This window comes from Mesoplodon densirostris, chromosome 3 (genome assembly GCF_025265405.1).
Source record: "Mesoplodon densirostris isolate mMesDen1 chromosome 3, mMesDen1 primary haplotype, whole genome shotgun sequence".
Classification (NCBI taxonomy): Eukaryota; Metazoa; Chordata; class Mammalia; order Artiodactyla; family Ziphiidae; genus Mesoplodon; species Mesoplodon densirostris.
In genome coordinates, this window is record NC_082663.1 from 48988441 (window position 1) to 49013385 (window position 24945).

The 24945-nt window shown below is 42.0% G+C and overlaps 1 protein-coding gene across 1 annotated transcript in view; it reads right to left on the bottom strand.

Moving 5' to 3' along the window:
• Positions 1 to 8562, bottom strand: part of ELOVL7 (ELOVL fatty acid elongase 7) — a 69014-nt gene extending 60452 nt beyond the window's left edge. Inside the window, exon 1 of the mRNA XM_060091711.1 lies at positions 8481 to 8562. The gene's annotated coding sequence lies outside the window, so the exon portion shown is untranslated. The remainder of the gene's footprint in view (positions 1 to 8480) is intronic.
• Between the last annotated feature and the right edge of the window lie 16383 nt (positions 8563 to 24945).

Sequence of the window (24945 nt, forward strand, 5' to 3'; positions counted from 1 at the left end):
AGGAGATCTCTCTTTTCTAGGGCCTCACTATCGGTACTGTGTCCTTGTAACATGGATAAAGTCTACACAGTTGGTTCATGTCAACATTACATGTCTAATTCCAACATTAACATTAAAAGCTAATCCTTGTACATGTATACAATAAGTTAAACTTTATTAAGCATTTTATATATTTTATTTCATGTCTTTCCTAAATCAATAGCTTTCAACCTTTGAGACTATGGTGCTATGTGCTACCTCCCTAGGGATGATGTGTATACATAAATCTGATGTTTTGGAGAGTTTATGGACCCTCTAATGCCCATCCATAGACAAATCTCAGGTCTAAAAATACCCTGATCTACCTAATATGAGTTGTTATTGTATATCGTTATAAGAACCTAAACTTTACTAGCCTAGCCCTGGCACCTTTGGAGAAATGCTTTCAAAGGGTTTACCTTCATTCATGTCCATAATAAATGAGTTACCAAGAACCAACATTAATTTACGGGACTTCCCTGGCAGTCCAGTGGTTAAGATTCCATGCTTCCCCTGGAGGGAGCACGGGTTTGATCCCTGGTCAGGGAACTAAGATTCCACATGCTGTGTGGTGCAGCCAAATAAAAATTTAATTTAATTAAAAATAATTTTAAAAAAACCAATGTTAATGTAAAGAATATCTTTCCATCTTTCCCAAAACTATTATTGAAAGTATTATACATGAAGGGATTCAAGATCCTCTTTATAAGAAACTACCTCATAAATAAATCCCTTTTACAATTCATTTCTAGGGGAAAAAATACTACCTTAAAAATTGATGTTTTGGGCTTCCCTGGTGGCACAGTGGTTAAGAATCCACCTGACAATGCAGGGGACACGGGTTTGAGCCCTGGTCCAGGAAGATCCTACATGTCGCGGAGCAACTAAGCCCGTGAGCCACAACTACTGAGCCTGCGCTCTAGAGCCCACAAGCCACAACTACTGAGCCCGTGTGCCTAGAGCCTGTGCTCCGCAACAAGAGAAGCCACTTCAATGAGAAGCCCGTGCACCGCAACAGAGTGGCCCCCGCTCGCTGCAACTAGAGAAAGCCCGCACACAGCAACAAAGACCCAAAGCAGCCAAAAAAATAAATAAAATAAATATTTTAAAAAAAATTATGTTCACCCCATAAACACGTACTTTACCTTGAGACATATAAGAACGCATTAACTGCCAACTTTCCAAAGTAGTTCCAAGATTTTCTTTGAGGAAGAATTCCTCCCCAATATTTTTCTCATGTAAACCATACTCAGAATTCATTTTCTACATTTCCACTTTTAATGTTCTAAGTGGATTGAAAACTAAAAAACAAAAACAAAACTTGTAAAGCAAGCTCAGGATATTATCTTTCAAGTTTTCATAATTTTCTCTCCAATTCTTTACCGTTAGTTCTCCTGCCCACTTTTTAAGGCACTCACTTTTATGGAATCTTTTCAAAGAATTCAACATTCCTTTCACAGAAGCAATAATACTCTTTCCCTTTTGCACTTTATAGATTTACACACACTTAAATTATCTAATCACAATAACAAGCATAACTGGCACCACCAAGTTTGCGATAAATACAGACACTGGGCTTCCCTGGTGGTGCAGTGGTTGAGAGTCCGCCTGCCGATGCAGGGGACACGGGATTGTGCCCCGGTCCGGGAAGATCCCACATGCCGCGGAGCGGCTGGGCCCGTGAGCCATGGCCACTGAGCTTGCACGTCCGGAGCCTGTGCTCCACAACGGGAGAGGCCACAACAGTGAGAGGCCCGCGTACCGCGAAAAAAAAAAAAAATACAGCCACTGAGCCAGCCATCAGAGCAGGGAACAGGCTGCTAGGAACTGGTGTTCATCATGCCTGGGCAGCATTTGGTCTGCTTTTTGGGGAAATAAGAAGCATGGGCTCGTAGTGTCGACTGGTTAGATGTCAAGAGGATTGTCTTTATATTAGGATGAACCATATGTAATTGCCAATATACAAATATTTCTCCTAGAGAAACGGCAATTGCATGTGTTCAACCTAATATTTCTATTTTTTAATTTTAAAAATATTAACTATATTTAATGTTTAATATCACATCTATTATCCTTTTCCCCCTCCCTTTAAACAATGAATAGTGGTTCGCACAACTTCATTTTTTAAATTCCATGTTTGCTCAGGAATAAGCTATTAAATAATCAGTAATTAAACTCTGGTTTCCTAAGAATGGGATTTCTACCTTCTTTCTTTCTTCAGGTTAAAGTCACACCTGTTAGAATTTCAAAGAAATTCTTCAAAGACTGAAGGTGTAAGCGTTTGCCTTCTAGTGAACTGAAGGATAAAGAGCAGAGGGATTAAAACGTGAGGTCAGCGTTCATTAGTTTGTTTGTTTGCTTCTCAGACATAAAACTTTTTGGCTCACGGGATCCAACACAGCACTCTCTGCCTAGAGAAGGCAGGAAAAAGGAAAGACAAGGAGAGGGCAGAGAAGCCCCAGACAGACTTAGGATAAGTCCCCCTTAAATACAAGCAGCCTTTCCTTTTATTCTGTCCATGTTATGCCACTGAATTATAACAAGCAAACAAATACATCACAAAGGTGCTATTAAGACAAAATCCCACAACTGGGGATGGAAAGGTAGGAGCAGAAGCATGGAGGGGCCGTATTTAGTTGAGGGACAACGAGCCAAACCCTCTTTTTCTAGTTCTCACATTTCTACCACTGACCCTAAAAAGTCTAAATCAGGTTTGCGTTTATGGTTGTGCTTATGCCCTCACAAAACTATCGTTGGATATCAGAGCCCTAGTGTCTCTCATACCCTCTAAATCATCAACCCACTGAGTCAGTATGCAGAGGGGGAAGAGCCTGAACATTGTAATCATACCTGGGTTTAAATCCTGGCTTCGCACTTGTAACCGTGTACCCTAGCTGAGCACCCTTTCTGCTTCTTCACCTGAGCGCCTTTCTTCACTTTTCTGCACCCATGTGTGCTGTGAGGATTCTGGTGCAGACCTTGCTGGCTTTAGACAATTCCTGAGAATTCCTGAGAACAGAAAGTGCCTGATTGCAACTATGACTGATGTCTAAAAGATGCCCAAACGTTTCACCTCATGATTTTCAGCAAGCAGGTAAAAACTTAAATGCAGGCTTGAGCTTTCTATAAACATGTCGCACAAGATCGTTTTCTATTCCCAAATTGTTATGTACACTGAGCATAATCAAGATATCTCATGTAAATAGTGATGGTAGCTGTCCTTTCCAGGTCAGACAGAGAAAGGCGATAAAGCCTCCACGGGAGAAGGGGAGGTTCCAGAAAGGTTAAGTTGCACATGCAGACAGGTGCTTTCAAAACACAAATCTTGGGCTTCCCTGGTGGCGCAGTGGTTAAGAAATCGCCTGCCAGTGCAGGGGACACAGGTTCGGGTCCTGGTCCGGGAAGATCCCACATGCCGCAGAGCAACTAAGCCCGTGCACCACAACTATTGAACCTGCGCTCTAGGGCCTGCGAGCTACAACTACTGAGCCCGTGTGCCACAACTACTGAAGCCCATGCACCTAGAGCCCGAGCTCCGCAACGAGAGAAGCCACCGCAATGAGAAGCCCGTGCACTGCAACGAAGAGTAGCCCCTGCTCGCCACAACTACAGAAAGCCCACACGCTGCAACGAAGACCCAACGCAGCAACAAAGATCCAATGCAGCCAAAAAAACAACAACAAAAAATACAAATCTTAACAGGTCCGTTCCCTTCTTAAAGGGCTCCACTGGATCCCCATTGTCTGTAGGATAAAATCCAAAATCTTTACTAGTTGAATCAAGGTTCTCAGTAAGCCAGCTGTGCAACCTCTTCTCACACCCTCCTCTGCAGTGATTTTACAGTGTTTCCAATTCTCTGAATGCACCTGCATGCTCTCAGCCTGGATTTGATTTCCCACCCTTATCCCATTTCTCTGCTGCCCCAACTCCCAGTCTTCCTTCTTTCGGCTCAGGAGGACAACTTTGTCTGCCTTTCTCTGCTCGGTTTCCCCAACACTCTGTGTTAATCACAGTTTTCCACACTGTACTCTAAGTGTTTACCTCCCTTGAACCCACATAGATCTGGATGGGCTTCAGCACCCTGCCGACTACTTTGCCTGACGCAAAGCTGACACTCAAATGTTTGTTGAGTATGCAACTTCTGAAACTCCCTGATTTTGGCTAGGTTTTGCTCTATACCTTATATTAGAGGGGACAAAGGAGCTGGGCTGCTGGTGTTCAAGGCCTGTGCTGCTTCTCCAAGTGGATGAAGATTTGTCTTTAACACGGCACATTTATGAGTTATATGTTATATGGTAACTTAGTTCCTCTGAATAATGGTCTGTTTAGAAATATTTATCACTAACAAAGAGGATAATTTTACTTGTCAGGCAATAACATGTGCTTTTAATATATCTAAATCAATTAGGAATAATTAAAAATCTCAATTTTTTAAAAAAAGACCAATCTTATAAAGTGCTAAATTTGCATTAGTGTTCAGCTATTTCATAACATGTGAATGGTCCAAATTGGATGAGTCACAGAAATACATATAAGATACACTCCTCTCTAAAAACGTGTTTATGGCATGCTTCTTTCCATGCTATATGGTGTGTTTTATTGAAACTCAAGACTCGTTCTCAATTTAACATGCTACTGTATATACAAAGGCTCCAAAATTATTTGTTTGGTAAACAGCATTCTTCTATATTCTAAAGCTGATGTTTGCACATGTAGCACACCAAGGAGAATAAGCAATTAAACAAACTAGAAAAAGTCTTATTTCTTCAACTCGATCAGTAAGTACCTGAGGTCAGAGGCTTTAAGTATATTCCACTGTCTAGCATAAAGAAACAAATCCCAATTTGTAAAATGACAGAACTGCAAGGTAAGCATTACTATAACTTAAGTTGTTTATAATAGTTGCTAATATACCTATCCAACAACAGAGGACTAGTTAAGGAAATTACATTATAATTTTTAGAATATAAGGCAGACAATAGGAGTTTTGGAAAATATAGGTGAAAAATGCTTACTATGTATTATAAGGAAAACACAATATACTAAAATTCTATATGTAGTAGGATATAGGAAAACATGCATTTAAAAAATGAGAGAGGGGACTTTCCTGGTGGTGCAGTGGTTAAGAATCTGCCTGCCGGGCCTCCCTGGTGGCGCAGTGGTTAAGAGTCCGCCTGCCGATGCAGGGGATACGGGTTCGTGCCCCGGTCTGGGAGGATCCCATATGCCGCGGAGCGGCTGGGCCCGTGAGCCATGGCCGCTGGGCCTGCACATCCGGAGCCTGTGCTCCGCAACGGGAGAGGCCACAACAGTGAGAGGCCCACATACCGCAAAAAGAAAAAAAAAAAAAAAAAAAAAGAATCTGCCTGCCAATGCAGGGGACACGGGTTTGATCCCTGGTCCAGGAAGATCCCACATGCCACGGAGCAACTAAGCCCGTGCGCCACAACTACTGACCCCACACGCCACAGCTACTGAAACCCGCATGCTCTAGGGCCCATGTGCCACAACTGCTGAGCCCGCGTGCTGCAACTCCTGAAGCCACGCGCCTAGAGCCCGTGCTCCGCAACAAGGAAGCCACCAAAGTAAGAAGCCCGCATTCCGCCACAAAGAGTAGCCCTCGCTCGCCGCAACTAGAGAAAGCCCGCGCGCAGCAATGAAGACCCAAATAAATAAACAGAGAGAGACAAAGGTAAAATGGCAAAATATTTAGTGTGGTCAACTCACGCTCAGGGGGTCAAAACTCTCTTCTTGGCTCGCCAATCTCACCATTTGGGTACCTCCTTCCAGTTTTCTTTTCTCCTCACCTCAAACCTCCCCAAAAAAAGCCAGTTCTTCCTTGACAATGCCTCTCAGGATTAGTCCAGGCCCACATTACCTTATGCAGAGGTTTCGAGAAAAGATTCCCATTTGGCTTTTCTGCAGTCTCATTCAACTATCATATCTACTGCCAGAATAAGACAGTCATTCTACTGCTAAATATATCTACTGTGGTAATCTCTTCATTTATGTTGTAGGCATTTTTGTGTATGTGTTATATTTTTCAACGAAATTGGGTTTTTCTTGTAACTCTGTGCGGCTTCATATTTTGTTTGGCTAGGATGAGGTTAGGATTCATGGCTCTCTGCTGACGTGGCCCTACTTCTTTACCCTTATAAATGGAATGTTTAGCCAGGGTAGCTGGGTTCCTATCTGCAGCAATGGAGCTGGCAGAGGCTTCCCTGCCCGTCCCCTACAAAGCCTGCCTGGTCCCCCACGTCTACCAACGCATCCTTAACACCCTGTAAAACCCGGCTTAAAAATTTCAAAAAGTTTTCCACCATTATTCAACCTACCCAATATATGCTACATTAATTCATCTTGCATCATATTCTGCAAACATTTATCAAGCAACTACTAGTTGTAAGGCTTGAAGAGTTAAAGTCTTAAGTTGTTAACAATCTCCCTGTGGACCGTGAACATTTATGAGAGAAGCTAACCAACAGTAAAAAGAAAAATGACATAAGTGATAAATGAATGTTCAGGAGTGGGGAAGAGGGAGACTGGTGAAGAGGAGTAGGGAACGGGGCTGAGAATGAGGAAGGCTAGAAAGAAGAGACAAGGTAAAAGCCGAAAGAAGAGGTTTCATGATTGGGAGAAGTGTGATGTGAGACATGACTGCTGTTTTGCACCTGGGTGACTACAAAAAAGGGGAGGGAGGCTGACATAAATGACGCTAACTAGAAATGCTTTGGGGCAAAGCAGGGCAAGTCCAAATGGAATATTCCAGTATGCACTGACATATGCTACACTAAAACTGAATAAGATACATGGAAAGCACAGAATCTTTAAGTGGGTAAGTAGCAGTGATAACCTAAGTAACAAAATTCTATGAAAAGAAAACCTAAATGAGTACAAAGTCACACAAGAAGGAAAAGAACCTGAGACTGAGAGCCTAGTCAGTGAACATGACAAAGCACAGGACTTCAAGAAAGTAAGGATGAAGAAAGGAACTCTAGGTGAGGCAGTATGCACAGTGGTTAATAGCCTCAACACTGGACCAGGGCCCCTGAGTTGGAATCACCCCCTGCTACTTGTACGTCCTGGGCAAGTTCCCGTGTCTCAGTTTCCTTATCCGTAAAAGGATAATGTTATCATTTATTTACCCCCATAGGATTGTTGCCAGGATTAAAAGAGTTGATACAAGTTCTTAGAACAGTGCCGGGCACAGAAGCATTCGATAAATGTCTGCCATTGGGGGAAAAATTTTTTTTTTTTTTTATCGCCGGTGACCTTGAGGAGAACAATTCCTGGCCAGTGGTAGAAGCAGAAACTACAAAATAAGGGAATTAACAAACAAGTGATGGCTAAGAAGGCGGAGGCAACCCCAAAGTATCGAAGACTCTTTCACAGCAGTTAGGCGATGCAAGCGAGAAGTGAAATAAAGAGTAACTTGCGCGTACAGGGTTAAATGAAAATGCTTTTCGAGGGAACAGCTCAGCAAGAGGAAAAAGGCTTGGCTCGCCAAAACTATTCTTCAGTCTTTGTACGACTTGTTTTCCCAACCACACAGCGAGAGGACAGGGGTAGAGACCATATCCTTCCTGTCGCAGCTTCCCCAAGGGAGCTCGAAAGAGCGTTCTCTCAGCATCCGGTAAGTTTGAATCAGCGCTGGCTGATTAGGGGAGAAGGCCCATTTCCTAACCAACGATACCCTGTAAGATGAAACAACAGGCTTTCCGATTTCCATCTCCGGCACGACCTGTTCCACCGCTGTGTACGCATCACTCTCCTCAGCCAGCAGCTGCCGCCGGGACAGGATGCAGCTCGGGGAGCCAAAGAGGCAGCGCCCGCTGCAAGAGCAACGCCCCAAGTTCATTCCGGCCTCGAGGACACAAAAGCGCCCCAGAGGGGAAAAAGCAGAAAGAAAGGGGCTCGGGGATTCGGGGGGGGAGGGGTCGGGGAGGTGGGCGAGCGAGCCCAAATCCAGGAGCTGGGAAAGTGACCTCGGAGGTCAAGGTCGAACAGGTCCCTCTCCCTCCCAGTCCCACCCGCAAGCACCTTTGTCCTCCCGCCCGGAACAGCTGGGCCCTGTCCCGCGGGAGCGCTCGGGAGAGGCTCAAAAACCCAGGGGCGGCGGGGACCACCGTCCCTTTGGGATGCTGGGGGCGGCGGTGGGCTCCCAGGGAGGGCGCAGGTGAGCGCGGCGGCCCCTCCCTCCGGCGGGAAGGGCTTCGACCCTGGGCACCCGCAGACGGCGCGGCGACAACTTCCGAAGCGCCCGCCAGAGTCCAGGCAGGGCCTGGCCGGGCTCCCGAGTCTCCGGGACCCGTATCCCACTCCCCGCGCGCCGCGCCCAAGTTCTTTCCACCGGGCTGCGCCCGACCCCTGCCCCCGGCGTCTCTCTACTTCCCCCCATCTCTTCTCCTCAGCGTCTCGGAAAAGTTTGGCCCCGGCCCACCGGCTGGGAGCCCCACACTCACCCGGCGAGCCCAAGCTGAGCCCAAGTGCCCGGGCGCGGGCGCAGAGGGCGGCGGCGGGCGGCGGCCCGAGCGCGGCGTTCCTCTCAGCGGGCCCTGCTGCTCCGGCCGCCGACCGAGCTGGAAAAGGGGCGGAGGCCGCCGGGTGTCACCTGCCCGCTCTCCCACCCTGCAGCGTGACGCCGCAGAGCGCCGCCCCCTGACCGCCCGCCGCCGCCGCCGCCGCCGCCAGGTACTCGCGAGGGACCGCGGGGAGGAGCCTCCCTCCCGGGAGGGATCGACCGGGAAGGGCGCGCGGCCTCGGTCGCCCCACCTCCGCCTGGCTCGGCGCCCCGCAGCTCGGAGCGCGGCCGGGACGGGGGACCGAGGACCGCTCGGGGAGATCCAGACTAATTACATTTCTTTCTGAGCACAAATGTCATCACCTGAGGTCATCTCGAGGCTTAACATAAATAGTGTGAAAACTGTCGTCATGCATGACTCAGGATTGAGTTGCAGAAAAATCTGAAATGAGGAAAACCTGGCCCAGGGTGAGGCTGGCGGCGGAGAGGGAGAAAAAAGGGGAGTTCTTGCTCCTGAAAAGGCTATTCGGAGGGTTAATTCATTATCTGAAATGGAGGCCAGACCCAACGGCGGCGAGAGGCCCAGTTTGGGTCAGCTCCATCCCCTGATTATTAAAAACTGGAGAATTGCCGCAAATATTGGGGAGTGAAGGGGGCTTTTATATCAATGAAGAGGAAATTGTATATAATCGAAGTTAACTTTTTTGCCCTGGTTAGTAACAGCTGCTGTTGCAGCCAACACACTCTGACACACTGACTTTTCCTCAACCACGGCTGGCTTGAGTGGTGGGGTGAGGATGAATGTAGGCGTGTGTATGCGCGCTCCATTATTTTTTACCTTACCTGGCTTTGTGTTTGATCATGAGCCTCCTAAACGCTCTCATGTTTTGGAATCCTGGCATCAATAGCTGGAGAGCAAAATAAGAGTTACTTGTTACTTACAAAAGAAGTTACTTGTTCAGGAGGCAAAAACCAAGAACTAGAATTGAGTTGTCTTCTGGAAACTAGAAAAATAACCTCAGGGGTTGCAGCCCTGGCCCATGCACCTCACAAACCTGGCCTGTGAGTTTGTGCTGTGAGTTTTAAGCATGAAATCACAACAAAAGGGTCCAGACTACTGGGGAGGGAGGGTAGAAAGAAGAACACTCAGTGGGCCACAAGCATGTTTCCCTCACATACAGGTAGTTGCCTACCATCACCTAATCCTACTGCATCAACAAGAGATTTTAAATGTTTTATACAAAATGTTGAGAACCCCCATAGTAGCCATTCAGGAAGAAAAAGAACAAGAAAAAGAAAAAAAACATGAAAGCTCAAATTTAAGAGAATCCCAGCTTCAGTGAAACTAAAGATTTCTTCTTCCTTTTAGATAAATTTTGCTTTCATAATAAAACCATGTCATTTAGTAGTCTTGGCTACTGGGAACTAGAGACAATTGCTTAACAATATTTGTCTTTGCATTTGTCATTATCTGCCCATCTATACACAATTATGAAATTTCAAGTATGCAAAAGATCAAATGGATTCATTCATTTAACAAATATATATTCAGTGCTTTTATGTTCCAGGCTCTGAAGATTCAACAGCTAACAAAACAGACCAAAAAAAAAAAAAAAACCTCTGTTCTTGTGGAACGTACTTTCATTTACCTTTGCTCTAGTTGGAGATGACAGACCACAGATGAATAAGCAAGTAAAATATGAATGTTCATGTAGTGATAAGTGCTGTGAAGAAAAATAAAGAAGAGATGGGGATAGGGACTTCTGGAGGTGGGGAGGTGAGGAGTTGCACTGTTAAAGTAGCTAGGGAAGTCCTCAGGTGAAGGAGGCATTTGAGCCAAAATTGTAAAGAGATGAGGTGGCAAGCCTGTGTGTCTATCTGGGTAACAGCATTCCAGTCATCGGGAACTGTAAGGCTAACGGCCCAGGGCATGAGCGTGCCCCAGATGATCACGTTTACAGAATGGCAAGGAGGCCAGAGCTGTTGGAGTGGAGTGGAAGATAATATCAACAAGATTTCGCAAGGATCTGATGTGGGGTGTGAAAGGCGGGACAAAAAGGTCAAGGATGACTCCAGGGTGTTTTCCTCTATCAGCTGGAAGGAGAGAGCTGCCATTTACTATGAAAAGGAAGACTGAGAGACCACAGTTGGGTGGGAGGTCATCAGGAGTTGTTTGTGGGACTGATTTAATTTAAGATGCCTATTAGATATCCAAGTGGGAATGTCAAGTAGGAAGTTGGTTATACCAGTCTGGAGTTCAAGAGAGAGGTCTGGCCTGGTGATATAAATTTGGGAGCTTCAAAAAAAAAAAAAATTGGGAGCTTCCACATGATATTTATTTATTCTCTGGTCTGAGAATGGCTAAGAGCACCATGAGTGAGACTAGAGAAGAGGTTTCAGAACTTCGTCCTGGGGCACCCCACTATTAAGCCATCAGGGAATGAGGAGGAATAGTCGTGAGATTTGAGTAAAATCAGGAGAGTGTGGTTTCCTGGAAGGCAAGTGTGTTAGTCAGCTATTGCCACAATAGTTCTGTGTAACAAATCACTCCAAGGTCAGTGGCTTATAGCAGTATACCTGTTCTCATGCCCACGAGTCAGCAGATTGGTTGCAGTGCATCAGATCTAGGCTGTGCTCAGCTGGGTGGCTCTGCTTTAGGTTGCAGATTTAGCTTAAGTCTGTCCCATGTGTGTTATTTCTGGAACCCAGATTGAAGAGTCAGCAGCCACCTGGAGAAGATCAACTGGGGTACAAGAGGCAGTCCAAAATCCACATGATTTGTGGGCCTCTGCTCACATTATTGAAGCATGTTTAAGGCCTCTGCTCACATCGGGTTGGCTAATATTTCATTGGCTAGGGTGGGTCACATAGCCAAATCCAACATCAGAGGGGAGTGGGAAGCATATTCAACCTACAGTGGAAGGGTGAGGAGAATGAGTATTTGCTGAACAATAATCCAAACTTTTATCATAGCAAGGGAAGAAAGTGTTTCAAGGTGAGGGAAGTGATCGCCCAATAAGCTGGGAACCAAAATTGGCCCTTGATTTAGCAATATGAAAGTCTTTGGTTGACCATGACAGAACAGGTTTGGAGAAACAGAAGGAATGAAAATCCACCCCATTTGGGTTTTCAGATCTGAACATGCACATTCACCAATAGGCAACAGAGGGAAGGTAGAGTTATGGGCAAAGATTGGGGGGAAGTAGGAGCTTGTGTTGATAGACTGTTTTAGGTCAGATTTCCCAGAAGCAGACCTGAGGCAGAAAGTTGTGTGCAAGTGATTTATTGAGGTCAGTAAGGGATCCAAAGGGATCTGGGTGAAATAATAATATTGTTCACTATGCAAATGTTAATATTTTCCAAATTTAGCTTTTTTTTTGCAGTATGCAGGCATCTCACTGCTGTGGCCTCTCCCGTTGCGGAGCACAGGCTCCGGACGCGCAGGCTCAGCGGCCATGGCTCACGGGCCCAGCCACTCCGCGGCATGTGGGATCCTCCCGGACCGGGACACGAAGAACCCGCATCCCCTGCATCGGCAGGCGGACTCTCAACCACTGCACCACCAGGGAAGCCCAGCTTTTTTTTTTTTAAAGCAATAAAATGTTACAGTTAAAGCTCCACCCTATCCTAATCCTTTTCTTTCTCCCAAAGGTATCCTGAAGTAGCTACGTATCATTTCCATGCATGTGTTTATATTTTCATTAGTATATCTATCTCAATATATACTGTAATTTTGTATATGGTTAAATTTTATGGAAATAGTATCATACTGTATGTATTCTTCTACAACGTTGTTTTTTAGTCATGTTGATTCATGTAGCTCACTCATTTAAATACTTTAGAGTATTCTATTGTATAACTAAACCATTTATTCATTTGTCTTCTAATGAACAAAATTGGTTTAGTTCTAATTTTTCCCTTCTGGAGACAATGTGTCAAGGAATATACAAGCAACTATTTTCTTGTACACATGGAGAAAAAGTTCTAGGATTTATACTTAGAAATGGAACTGCTGGTCATGGAATAGATTGTTCTCTTCTACGGACATTTGCTGTTTTTTGGCTGCCCTGTATCTGAATCCTCTGTCTATATTTGAGGAAGTTCCTGTTATGACTTCATAGAGGCAGAGCTCACCTCCTTAAAGAAGCTGGAAATGCATGATACTCACTTTGCCACCCGCTTGGACAGCTAGAGCTCACAGTTGCTGCAACTCCCTGACAACCCTCCTCCCAGGATTCTGAAATTGAAGCTAGTGACACAAGAAATTGTGTTTCCTAGTGGCATGGGTGGCTTCCCAGACTGATTCACTGGCATAAATTTAGCTCTAGTTTGTCAGCAAAGCTTGACTTTGTTCCTACCTTTTCCAAGCCTATTATCCAGCCCTTGTGGAGATTCTGTAAGCTCTCAATATTTTTCAATAAACACCTTTTATGTTTAAATTAGTTACTTTGTTTCTATTTCTTGCAGCTGAGGACCCTGACTGACAGACTCTCCTTGACTGACAGACTTTCCTAAGTGGTGCCAATTTACACTAGCACCACATTGTATTAATAGTTCCCGTTTCCCTAAATCCTTGCCAACATTCGATGTTTTCAGACCTTATATTTTTCCCAGTCAGATGGATGTGAAATGGTTTCTCACTGTTTTTTCTTTCTTGTTGTTGTTGTTCCTTTTTTTTTTTTTTTTTTTTTTGATGTGGACCATTTTTAAAGTCTTTATTGAATTTATTACAATATTGCTTCTGTTTTATGTTTTGGTTTTTTGGCCACGAGATATGTGGGATCTTAGCTCCCTGACCAGGGATTGAACCCAAACCCCCTACGTTGGAAGGTGAAGTCTTAACCACTGGACTGCCAGGGAAGTCCCCTCACAGTTTTTTGTTTTTGTTTTTGTTTTTGGATATTAAATTTCATTCAGTTTAAAGTATCTCGGAAGAATGTTAACTCTTTTATTTTTGGTCTGGACATAGAAGTACACTGCACATTAATTCAAATCACAGATGATACTAAATTGGGTGATGATATGAACACCCAGAGAACACAAACAGACAATAAAAAGAGATCCACAATGAAATAACCAAACAATGTTCACACTTCTTAATGCTATTTTGGATATATATATATGGAGAAACATCTGAACATTGATCTCTAATAGCTAGAAAATATTTTCTGCATGACTACCTTACAAAGAAACTTGTGGCTGATAGAAATAAAAACAAAATAGGTACAAATTTATAATAACGAACGGTATCAAAGAAAGTTTAACAAATGTGATTAGCATATACTGAAGCATCCCATCAGAGTCTAAAGAAGTGAATGTTCCGGGGCTTCCCTGGTGGCGCAGTGGTTAAAAATCCGCCTGCCGATGCAGGGCACATGGGTTCGTGCCCCGGTCCGGGAAGATCCCACATGCCGCGGAGCGGCTGGGCCCGTGAGCCATGGCCACTGAGCCTGCGCGTCCGGAGCCTGTGCTCCGCAACGGGAGAGGCCACAACAGTGAGAGGCCCATGTACCGCAAAAAAAAAAAAAAAAAAAAAAAAAAAAAAGAAGTGAATGTTCCTTTTAAAATAATCTGTTTAATCAAGCTGTTGTACTGCTGCAGGAAAATCATCAATGTGGGGAGATATAGTCAACTGGTAAACAGAAGTTTTAGTGCTGTTGTAAGTAGAAATAGAAGAATTACGTGGAAAGAGCATAACAAAATTTAAGTTCATAAATGTCAAAACAGAAATGTGATCCAAGGCAAGGGAGAGATGCTTCATCACTAAACTATTATAAAAGTGGAAACCAGTACATTATAAAGAGAACCTAAGAGAATGCATATCTCTGTCATTGATTTCTCTAATCTATATTTCAGTTTGGATACATTTTATTAGTTTGTTATATTGCTAATTCGTAATTTTGAAATGAAATTATTATAGGCCCTGGTTAGAATTTCTCCATTAATATTATTATAAAATACAAAAGGATGCCACATAATTTCTGTATTGACCAATTCTTCTTGCTTTTTGAACGAAATGCTATGTTAGGATTTTGATTTGAATTGCCTTAAAGTTTAAAGATTTATTTAGAGAGAATTGCCATCTTTAGAATATTGAAGTGACCCATTTATGAACATGATATTATTTCTCTATTTGTGTAAATTTTCTCTGTTTTTTAATAAAGTTTTGATTTTTCTCTGTTTTGGTTTTTCACATATTTTGTTAGATTTATTCCTAGGAACCCTATAATTATTGTGGCTATTATAAACAGTATATGTGTTTTTAAGTTACATTTTCTAATTGTAAATATAGGAATGCTATTAATTTTTCTGTAACTATTGTGTATCCTTCATCTTTATTAAACTCAGTAATTTGTAGAATTTCTATGATTTTTTAACTGAGACAATAATATCTCCTGTGAATAATTATAATTACTGAATCCTTAACCTGCAACTTCTTACTCTGTGTCACTCTGTTATGGATTTAACTTTTACCAGTGATTCACAAACTTAACTGAGAGCGAGGATTATCAGGATGTTGTTAAAATGAAGATTCCTGGAAATGTGTCTCCAGAGATGCTGATTTAGTAGATCTAGATAGTGGGATACATAATCTGCATTTTAACACACACCATATATGATTCAGCTATAGTTGCCCAGAGAGCTGCAGTTTGGGAAACTTCTTACATATAACCTATCTCTTCTGATATTTATTATTGCCTCCCCAATGAAATGATAAACCCTTGATGGCAGAGATTTTATCTAATCTCTCTTGTATCCTTTCTGCCTAGAATAGTAGCCTACCAACAGTAGATGCTAAATAAGTGTGCAGAAGGTAAAAAGGAATTTTATGAAAGTCATTGGGAGTACTTTGTGTGAAGCTGCTATTTAAATGCTTTAAAAATGTTTTCTGGGCCTCCCTGGTGGCGCAGTGGTTGAGAGTCCGCCTGCCGATGCAGGGGATACGGGTTCGTGCCCCGGTCTGGGAGGATCCCATATGCTGCGGGGCGGCTGGGCCCGTGGGCCGTGGCCGCTGAGCCTGCGCGTCCGGAGCCTGCGCGTCCGGAGCCTGCGCGTCCGGAGCCTGTGCTCCGCAACGGGAGAGGCCACAACAGTGAGAGGCCCGCATACCGAAAAAAAAAAAAAAAATGTTTTCTCATGAGCATTCTATATACATTTAAAACATACCTTTGGGGCTTCCCTGGTGGCGCAGTGGTTAAGAATCTGCCTGCCAATGCAGGGGACACTGGTTTGAGCCCTGGTCTGGGAAGATCCCACATGCCGTGGAGTAACTAAGCCCGTGCACCACAACTACTCTACAGCCTGTGCTCTAGAGCCCATGTGACACAACTACTGAGCCCGTGTGCTGCAACTACTGAAGCCCGCGTGCCTAGAGCCTGTGCTCCACAACAAGAGAAGCCACCACAATGAGAAGCCCACGCACCGCAACAAAGAGTAACCCCCGCTCGATGTAACTGAAGAAAGCCCAGGTGCAGCAATAAAGACCCAACACAGCCAAAAATAAATAAATAAATTAATTAATTAATTAATTAAAAAATAAAACAATAAAAGATATCTTTGGGACTTCCCTGGTGGTGCAGTGGTTAAGACTCCGTGCTCCCAATGCAGGGGCCCCAGGTTCAATCCTTGGTCAGGGAACTAGATCTCACATGCATGCCACAACTAAGAGTTCGCATGCCACAACTAAGGAGCTGGAGAGCTGCAACTAAGGAGGCTGCAAATCACAACTAAGGAGCCTGCCTGCAACAACTAAGACCTGGCACAACCAAATAAATAAATAAAATAAATAAAAATAACAAAGATTTATTTAAAAAATAAATAAAAGATAACTTTGCTATCATCAGAGGAAGAACAATGATTGCAATGCGATAGGTACATGGACTAGGTGACTACCAACCCTTACCCCAATGTGTCTATATCTTGCCAAGCTTAATGGCATCATTTCTTTTTGGCAAAGAAAATGCAAACTATGAGTTTCAGACGAATCATTTTCTTTTTGCTATCCTTCTGTGCAGATATCTAAGACGTCTATAAAATTTATATCCCCAGGACAGGATATAAGTGAGATATGGAATGCGAATATCCCTTAAATTATCATAAAAATCAGCATTATAATTATTTTCCTATAAACTCCAATCATTTGAAAATGTTAATACAAGTGGTTTTCCACCGTGAAGGATTGTCACTTACTGTGATTATGACATCAGCTATGATTAATTTGATTTTAACTGTTATGGAATTGATTTCTTTTGTTTTTAAAATAAATTTTATTTATTTTTGGCTGCATCGGGTCTTCATTGCTGCACGAGGGCTTTCTCTAGTTACAGCAAGCAGGAGCTACTCTTCATTGTGGTGCACAGGCTTCTCATTGCAGTGGCTTCTCTAGTTGCAGAGCACGGGTTCTAGGCGTGCGGGCTTCGGTAGTTGCAGCACTCGGGGTCAGTAGTTGTGGCACATGGGCTTAGTTGCTCCATGGCATGTGGGATCTTCCCAGACCAGGGCTTGAACCCGTGTCCCCTGCATTGGCCGGTGGATTCTTAACAACTGCACCACCAGGTAAGCCCTGGAACTGATTTCTGAATCAACTATATTATCTGAAACTAAAGTGCAGCGGTTTATTTTGTGTATTCAACCAATATCCTTTTAAAAAATATATTTATTTATTTATTTTGGCTGCACTGGGTCTTAGTTGTGGCACATGGAATCTTTAGTTAAGGCATGCAAACTCTTAGTTGTAACATGCATGCGGGATCTAGTTCCCTGACCAGGGATCAAACCGGGGCCCCCTGCATTGGGAGCACAGAGTCTTACCTACTGGAGCACCAGAGAAGTCCCTCAATCAATATCTTGATATCACAAATTCCTGTGAAGGCCAAGTCTAAATAATATTTAATTAAAATTCTTATATATTTCATTTCATAATAAAATGTTTCTCAAATAGATAGGAGAACTGTCATAATTTGTATCTTATTGAATGACTAAATAATATACCATCAAGATAAGGTATATTTTAATGATGTGCTTGAAACAAAACAACAATTAAGGAAACAAAAAATCTTACAAAGTAAAACTATTTAGCAGTCATGATTCTTTTGGAATTTTTAACATATACTATATTTGTACTATGTTATTCTAAATTTTGTGTATTGGTAACTGTTCAGTGTACCTTGTAGGTTTGTTTATTTATTTATTTATTTATTTAGGCTGCACCTGGTGTTAGTTGCAGCACGTGGGATCTTCGTTGCCGCCTGCCAGATCTTCATTGTTGTATGCAGAATCTTCAGTTGCAGCACGTGGTATCTTTAGCTGTGGCATGTGGGATCTAGTTCCCTGACCAGGGATGGAACCTGGGCCCCCTGCACTGGGAGCACAGTCTTAACCACTGGACCACCAGGGCAGTCCCATACCTTGAAGGTTTACAAAACAATTCAGCAGATGGAAGCTCTGTCTTCTTGGAGGTGTTACATTTGTACTTGGTTGATGTTTCACAAACTTACCCGATTTGCATAATCATGAAACAAATGTTAAAAAACACAGATTTTTTTAGGTCCCTCAAATAGTGGTCCAACCCTACCTTGGACAGCTATGAGATAACCAATGGTAAGAATCTTGATCAGTTTTTTTTTTTCTCTCTCTCTCTCTCTCTTTAAACATTACATATCTTTTTCCCCCTAGATATACCTGCTACTGAAGCGAGAACTTGTATAATTTATTATACATTCAGGATGACTGGATAATCATTTAATTTTTGTGAAAGGCTTATCAATTTGAGATAAGAAAAGAAACTAAGGACACTTCTATTAATAGGGTATCATATAAGATTTTGTAAAAATACTAGATTCATCTTTACATTTTAAATCCTATGTGATGCACTAACAGTTTAAAAAAAATCTTGTTGCTTTTGGGTATTTTCCAGGAGACTGCTACTATAATAAAATTGTAATAAGTAAGCAGAAAGAGGCACCAGGGATTATGTTCTATCAACGTGTGAACCTTAGCTGCCTACAAGAATATCAAAACAATCAAATTGTCTTTAATTGAAATGTGCATTTTAAACTCTTACTGGAATATTTTTATTTTACAGTTTCAGGATATCTTCCTATGAGTGTAACCTGTAGTCAGTTAATCAACGTTTACTGATCATTTGTCATAAATGATAGTAGGAGCCAGCCCTGAATATCAGACTGAGTGGAGATGGGCATATATGTGTTAGTGACTAATTTCTAAGTGAAGAAAAAATGTGTATTGCTTTATATTATCCATATTTCTTTTTCTTCCGCAAAGATCATTAAGAGCTGACTGTGCACACAAATGTAATTTAAAAGGCGTATCTTTCATCTCTGTTGTTCTTGGTTTTACATATCCATTCTGTTGCATGTAAAACGAGTTCCCTATGTATTTCTAAATGATACAGCAATTGCGCAGATAAAGTAGTCTAGGAAATGCGTGTGGAGCAGTTGTGGACTATATTCCCCAAAGCAGTTTGTTAGTCATTTGGTTTGTTACAACTTCATTCATTTCAGCTTTTTTCTTCTAGACTAGGCTGAGGAAAAATTAGACTTTTTCAGAAAGCTTAAAGAGTTGCGGGCAGGTAAGTGAAAACAGTGGTGGGCGCACAAATAGCCAGCTCCTTGTAATTTAAAAATCTGCAAAGGAATTAGCTCTTGGTGCGTTGAAGAAAGAGGTCTTGGCATGTGTGGTGATGAAAAGCATACCCATTCACAGTTGGAGCAGAAGATGGCTATCTCTTCACTAGGTCAGCTTCTTCTTTCTCCTGGGTGCACAGCGGGGCTCTATTCCCCAGCCTTCTTTGCAGTTTGGGTGTGGCCATATGATAGAGTTCTGGCCAATGGAATTCAAGCAGAAGGGCTTGGCATTTCCTGGTCTGGCTCATTCATACTTACCAAGTAAGACCCTTTCTGCTGTTTCCCCTGCAGCATAAGGAAGCCTTATGTTGAATGTGGTGGAGCCACAAGATGGTGGGATCCTAAGTTCTCAAATTACCATTTGGAGGAGAGGGATTTTATATGAGCTATAAACAAATGTATATTGCATTGTCTCAGAAATTTTGTAGTTCATCTGATACCACAGTTAGCCTGCCCCAACTGATATAACAGAATAGTACTGTTGGTCAAGGATTTTACCTCTCAGCCTGTAGAAAGCAGGAAATGGTTGCCTCTTCCCTTGGCCTCTCTGGTATTTGCTGGATAAGACCTGGCAACTTCTTTGGCATTCTACTTTGGACAAGTTTTCCTAACCCCACCTTTGTTATTACAATTGCCTCCTAACTAGCTCACTGCTTCTGCTGGTGCCCTCCTCTACAGTTTATTATCAAAACAGAAACAAGAGTGACCTCATGTCATTCTTCTCAACCCCCTCCAAGCTCTCCATTTGTTTCAGAGAAAAAGCTAGTCTTTTTAAAAAAAAATTTAATACTCTATTTTATTTAACTCAATATATCAAAAATTTTCATTTCAACATGCAATCACTCTAAAAATTATCAGCAAGCTATTTTACATTTTTTTACACTGTCTTCGAAATTCAATATGTGTATTAACACTTAAAGCACACTTCCATTTGACTGTCTACATTTCAAGAAGCTAAAGTCTTTTCAACGACCTATAAGACCATTTCTGATCTGCCACCTCTCCTCATACCCTCTCTGTCCCTCTCTCTTAACACTCTCCCTTTCCCTTACTCTGATCTAGCCTCGCAGATTTCCTTGTTATTCCTTGAACAAAGCAGGCATGCTCTTGCCTTAGGGCTTCTGTGTTTGTTCCCTCTGCTTGGAATGCTCTTCTCCCAGACACCCCCATGGATTGTTCTCCCAGCCTTTGCTCAGAGAGGCTTTTCTGGGCACACTATTTAAAATGACAACTCCTTACACTCTCCGTCCCCTTCCCTCTATTATTTTTCTCCGCAGCACTTAGTACCTTCTAACATGCTATACGCATTTTCTTTTTAACATTGTTCACTGTCTGTTCCCCTCCACACCCTTCTTAAAATGAAAGCTCCATGAGAAAGGATTTTTGACTTTTTGTTAAGTTGCCAGCCTAGAGTAGTACTTGGCAAATAATAAATAATAGATAAATTTTTGCTGACTGACTAAATGCTCTTATATAGATAAGCATCGTGTGCCAGAGGAGCACTAAAGGGAAACTCCTAATTCACACTGGGATCTGGCAGGGAAAAGTCTTCTGGAGAAACTTATTCTTCTTCCAGGACTGGAAGCTGATGCAGTTGCTGAGTATATGAGCCAATGGTCACTTTTTAGTCCTCCTCTTAACTGACCTATCAACATCACTTAACACAGTCGTGACTGTCTTCTTGAAGTGCCGTCTTCACTTGCCTTCCGGGGTACCACATTTGTCTGGCTGTTCTCCTACTTTCCTGGCCATCCCTTCTCAGGCTCTTCAACAGCATCTCCCCCCTCTAAATGTTGGAGTGCCCAGGGTTCAGTCCTGGTCTTCTTCTCATCTTTCTACACTCATTCCTCAGGGGATCAAAACTTTAAAAACTACCAGGGCTTTAAATGCCATCTGTATACTCATGACTACAAAACATATATTTCTAAATGCTATCTCTTTCCTGAACTCCAGATCTGTATATCAGGTGCCTACTGGGAGAGCCTTTTGGATGTCTAAGTACCGCAGAGTTAAATGTCCACCATAGAGCCTCTGACATTTCTCCCTTGCCATGTGTTCCCGACGTCATTTAATGGAAGCTCTATTCTTTCGGTTGCTCAGGCCAAAAGCCTTGGAATTATCTTTGATTCTCCTCTTCCTCTCTGTCAATTCTACCTTCACAATTTAACCAGAACCACTTCTCACCATACCCACTGCCAGCACCCTGGGACTGCTTGGATTTTACGAGCCTCTTTGCTTCTGCTTGTTGCTCCTCTTCAGCCAATCCCCACACTGACACCACGTGATCCTATTAAAACCTAAGTCAAATCATGTCTCTCTTCTGCTCAAAACCTTCCAATGGCTTCTTATATCCCCTCAGGGACCTGCAAGGCCTCTCTTAACCTGACATCATCTCCAGCCACTATCCCCCTAATTACTCTTCTCCATTTAGCTGTCTTGCTGATCCTTGGCTATTCCATGTATGCCCTTGCTTCAGAGCCTTTGCACTTGATATTCTTTATCTAGAATATGTTCTTTCCCCAGATGTCTGCTTAGCTAGCTCCCTCACTTGCTTCAGTCATTACTCAAAATTCATCTTTTCCAGTGAGGATTTTCTTGGCTGCCCTATCTAAAAATTTAATGCGGGTTCTTGTCCCCACTTCTCATTCCCTTTGCCTTTTTTTCCCTCCCTTGCACTTTTCGATAATGTATCTTATTTACTTGTTTTTGTCTTTTTCCTCTACTTCAGTATAAGATCATAACTCTCACCTTTTAAAAGATGCTCCTCTCTCCTCCCATTTCCATTTCTTCAGTCACAGTTTTAAAGTCATGCAAGTAACACTCACACGCAATGGAAGTGTTTGAGCACAGCAAAGGATTTGGTCTGTTTTGTTCACCAGCACATAGCTTGCACTTAAACCCGTTATAATGAATGGATCAAGAATTAATTAGATCCAGTAAAACTGTTTCCTTAGCGAGAAAGTGTTCTTCCAAACCCAGGAAGAGTTAAAATTTTAGAAGATGCTAAAAGGGGTCAAACTCATAGTTTGATACTTTCATGTTAAATGTAGGAATAAGTTAGTTATTATTGATAATGATTATATATAATACTGTAAATATTAAATATCTATAATTATGATAGATACTTGAATTATAGATAATATGAGTATTTAGGGTTTAAAATTTTAGTATTCAGGAGAATCAGTCTTATTAAGGAATTTGACAGATCAGGTTTATGATTCCATTTTGAGTTTTATCATTGAATTCAGACTCATGATTTAAAGGTTAGAGATGTAACCATTTAAAATGTTTATAATCAGGGCTCCCCTGGTGGCGCAGTGGTTGAGAGTCCGCCTGCAGATGCAGGGGACACAGGTTCGTGCCCCGGTCTGGGAAGATCCCACATGCCGCAGAGTGGCTGGGCCGGTGAGCCATGGCCGCTGGGCCTGCGCATGTGGAGCTCTGTGCTCCGCAACGGGAGAGGCCACAACAGTGAGAGGCCCGCGTACCTCAAAAATAAATAAATAAAATAAAATAAAATGTTTATAATCAGTATTAAATGCCTGAAATGAAAAGTTGTCTGATTGCATTTGTAAGTTTAATTTATTGGATTTATAAGAGATGTTTAAATTATTGGAAGCTCTGCATGTTCACTTGTCTGGTAAGATATTTGAAGTGCTTAAAAACATCAATTATTAAAATTATCAATGCAGTTTAAGGGAATTTGAATAGGCTGGTGAATAGGACTTACGGTTTAAGAGAAGCTGAGTTCTACAGTGAGACACCACTCGCACCTACTGATATAGCTATAATAAAAAAGACAATAACAAATGCTGGCAAGAATGTAGAAAAATTGAAGTTGGAACTTTCGTATGTTGCTTGTAGTAATGTAAAATGGTGTAGGCACTTTGTAAAACAGTCTGACAGTTCTTCATAGAGTAAGATGCAGTACACCTGAAACTAACACAATATTGCAAATCAACTCTACTTCAATAAAAAAAGGTAAAATGCAGAGTTGACATATGACTCAGCAGTTTAAATCCTATATGTATACCCAAGAGAAGTGAAGACATATTCACACAAAAACTTGTACACAATGTTCATAGCAGCATTATCCATAATAGCCAAAAAGTGTAAACAATCCAAATGACCATCAACTAATGAGCTGATAGATATAATGTGGTATATCCATACAATGGAATATTATTTGGCAATAAATAAAGCATGAAGTGCTGATGCATGCTACAACATGGATGAATATTGAACACATTATGCTAATTAAAAGAAGCCTGTTACAAAAGACCATATATAGTAGGATCCATATATATGAAATGTCCAGAATAAGAAAATCTATAAAGACAGAATCTATAGAGGTTGCTTAGGGCTAGGTATTTTTAGGGGATATGGGGAGTGACTGCTAAGGGGAATGGGATTTCCTTTTGGGGTGTTGAAAATGTTCTGGAATTAGTGGTGATGATTGCACAACTTTGGCAATACACTAAAACCACTGAATTGTTTATTTTTAAAAGGTGATTTTTAAAAATGGTGTGTGAATTATTTCAATAAAAAAGAGAGAAGTTGAGTTCTTTAACTTCAGTTGATTGATGTCATGCTTAAAATTTACTAGATTTACAAGTAGTATAACAAGATTTATATGATGAATTTGCTATTAAATAAAACAAGGTTTTAAATTTGCAACTTTAGTAACTTTATTATTAAGCCCAGTCTTAAAAATGCAAAAATGTCTTTAAAATGTAAATTAGAAAGGAAGCTTGTTCTGAGTAACTCATTCCTTTGAGACAGTTCTAAGGAGAGAGGTTAGGAGGAAAGAGGAAGGAGAGTATATATGAATACAAAACAGTACAACAGGCTCAGGTTAGATGTGCTTATATTAAATATTAAAGAAAAACACAAGCTTTTAAAAAATGTCAATCAAAATGGATCTTGAGAAAGACATGCTTTAAAACTCTTTCCTGGGGCTTCCCTGGCGGTTCAGTGGTTAAGACTTTCCACTGCAGGGGGTGCAGATTGATCCCTGGTAGGGGAACGAAGATCCCACATGCCACGCACAGTGAAACAAAAGCTTCTGTGCTTTCCTTTGGTTTTTAATTTGCCCTTTAGAGCCACACATAAATCTTTATACTATAGGACTGTTCTTCAGATATTGAATGATAGTTGTCATGTCCACAGCGGACTTTGTTTTCTCTGGGTTAAATGGCTCTTGATCCCTTTGGCCATTTTCATATGGCTTGATTTCATGTCTCCTGTTCATCCTAATTGCAAATGTACTGCAAGGAGTTAGAAACGAGCCACAATACTTTATATGTGATATTATTTTTTCTTGTTTATGAATCTTATATGTCTGTTAAAGTAAATTAAGAGAACACTGGCTTGGTATATTAGGTTTCTAGTTAACCACCAGATTTTGCCTCATGTTGTGAAGTTTACCTCCTTTTGCAATTGGTATTTTGGACTTGTGACAGGAATGCATTCTGCTGCAAGTAACAGAAAGCCTAAAGAGAGGCTTAAATAATTAGGGGTTTATTTTTCACACACATTAAGAAGACCAGAGGTACATATTGCTGGTATATTGTTAGTTCAGTGGCCTAACAGTGTCAAGCCCTATTATCATTGCCATTCTCTTGTCCTTTCTTGTGTGCTTGTCCCCCATGGCTGCAAGTCAAATATCACCTCTGATACTGAAGGCAGGATGAAGGAAGAGAAAGAAAGGTGCCAGTTGTCTCTGACCTCTTTAGAAATGCAAAAGTTTCCCCAGAGAAG